Source organism: Megalops cyprinoides, chromosome 1, assembly GCF_013368585.1.
Source record: "Megalops cyprinoides isolate fMegCyp1 chromosome 1, fMegCyp1.pri, whole genome shotgun sequence".
In the NCBI taxonomy this organism is placed as follows: Eukaryota; Metazoa; Chordata; class Actinopteri; order Elopiformes; family Megalopidae; genus Megalops; species Megalops cyprinoides.
In genome coordinates, this window is record NC_050583.1 from 565,001 (window position 1) to 567,500 (window position 2,500).

Genomic DNA, 2,500 nt, shown 5'->3' on the forward strand with positions numbered 1-2,500 from the left:
ACTTTTTTTAAACAAGGCATTACATTTGACATCGGAAATCCTCTCTGCTGGGGTGAGTCAGGCCTGATCTGTGGGGGTTTGATCAGTGTTTGAAACATGGCTCAGCTGAAGAAGGGCTCTTTTCACTGAAATCACCTCTGTTTCCGTCACACATCTGCTGTGCCTTTGTCTGTGTGTGTGTGTGTGTGTGTGTGTGTGTGTGTGTGTGTGTGTGTGTGCGCGTGTGTGTGTGTGTGTGAGACTGTCTGTGACTGCACACATGCGTGTGTGTGTGTGCGCGTGTGTGTTTGTGTGTGTGTGTGTGTGTGTCTGTGACTGCACGCGCATGTGTGTGTGTGTGTGTGTGTGCGCGTGCGTGTGTGTGTGTTTGTGTGAGACTGTGTGTGACTGCACACGTGCGTGTGTGTGTGTGCACGTGTGTGTGTGCATGCGTGCGTGTGTGTGTGTGTGTGTGTGTGTCTGTGACTGCACGCGCATGTGTGTGTGTGTGTGTGAAAGTGAGATTGCTTGTTTGCTTTTCTGCTTGTTTTTTCCCCGCAGTATAAGAGGAGAGGTGAGATGGAGGGAGTGAGGGAGAGAGGGAGTGAGGGAGAGAGGGAGTGAGGGAGAGAGGGAGAGAGGGAGTGTGGCTCTTTGGATCCTCTCTCTGCTTTCTTCCTCATTGCCCGTTTCTGTAGCAGACAGCTCTCCCAAGACTATTGCATTACTTCATTAGTTCCACAGTAGGGTTTACTTCATTCACAGTAGGGTTTACTTGATCTCTTGCGGCTGGTGCGGTTGTTGTAGTTTCAATGCTTTAAATCATTGTTTTGTTTTAAAATGTTGTCTTGCTTGAAAGTGGGGAAATGAGTGAAATTATGCTGAGAAGTTTTTTTTGTTTGTTTTAAAACTATGCATCAGATGAAGGGGAATGAGGAATAAATGCTGAATCATTTTTCTACTGCGGCTGCTGTATGTTTCTTTCTGTGTGTGTGTGTGTGTGTGTGTCTGCACGCTCATGTGTGTGTATATGTGTGTGCGCATGTGTGTGTGTTTGTGAGAGAGAGAGAGAGAGAGAGAGAGAGAGAGAGAGAGCAAGACGTAACTCGAACTACTTCGCCATAAAATGTACAGTCGTAGCTACGTCATTCATATTCACAGCCTGATACACAGAGCTCATAGCTCACCACTGATTTGTGCTCAAAGCGTATCCAAACAACACTCACAAGCCCTGAATCTGAATCTGAATCTTCAGCTTTAGGCCTGGGAGAAACGGGAAGGCCTGGGAGGAACGGGAAGGCCTGGGAGAAACGGGAAGGCCTGGGAGAAACGGGAAGGCCTGTGAAAGAGAAACGGGAAGGCCTGGGAGAAACGGGAAGGCCTGGGAGAAACAGGAAGGCCTGGGAGGAACGGGAAGGCCTGGGATTGGCCTGTAGGCTTCAGAAGCAGGAGACTGCAGCAGAGAGCGTAACTCCGTCCAGAGCATAAGAAGCTGCTCTGATGGAAGGTTTGCAGCCTCCCAAAGCACCTTGGGAAACCACACCAGCGCTCCAGCACAAAACACACCCAGGCCAAGCAGAGCATGACGCCACAACATCAGGACGTGCAGGTTCTGAGCCCAGAAAGGTGAGAGGTCACTGTGAGAGGTCAGGGGTCAGGGGTCAGGGAAGCACACGCTCCTGTACCGCGTATGGAAGTCTCTCCGACTGAGCTTGGCTGTGTGTGCAGTGATTAGGCTAACCAAAGGCTATGGAGCATTACTGTTGTACCCTTGAGCAAAGTACTGAATCTGAATTGTCTCAGTAAAAATATCTACTGTGTAGATGGATGAAAGTTGTAAAATAAGTGAAATCACCCTGGGAAGGAGATCTGATAGATCTGTGTTTCTGCTGCATGCAGGAGCAAAGCCATGTTTTATTCCAGCTGTGCGTTTTGCTGACAGTGGTTACCATGACAACCCAGCCTCCTGACCCCCTGTCCCTCTGCAGGGCCTCCCTCCAGCACTGCCTTGCAGGATTGTCAAAACCCGAAACGCTGAAGTCTGAGAGCTGCTGCCCCCCTGCAGGACAGCGGCAGTGAGGAATATGTGCAGTAATCAGACATGACGTGCCTCTCTGCTGGAACAGGCTGCTTGGCTGCTGGAGCCAGTTCACTTCCTCAGAACCACGGATGACCTCTTTCCTCTCTGGAAGAGCTGAGTGCCTGGCTGCGGATCAGTCCTGGGGAACGGAGTCCATTTCAGGCCTCAATCTCTTAAACAGATGCAGAACAGTGAATGCAGTCAAGGTGGTCTGGCCTGCAGCTGATTTTTAGAGGGTAAAAACTCTCCATTCCAGCACATCCTTCTGCATGAGTGTGGCTCACAAAAACCTTCATACAGAATGTCAGTCTTCAGATTCAGAGTATCAGTCTTCAGATTCAGAGTGTCAGTCTTCAGATTCAGAGTATCAGTCTTCAGATTCAGAATGTCAGTCTTCAGATTCAGAGTATCAGTCTTCAGATTCAGAGTATCAGTCTTCAG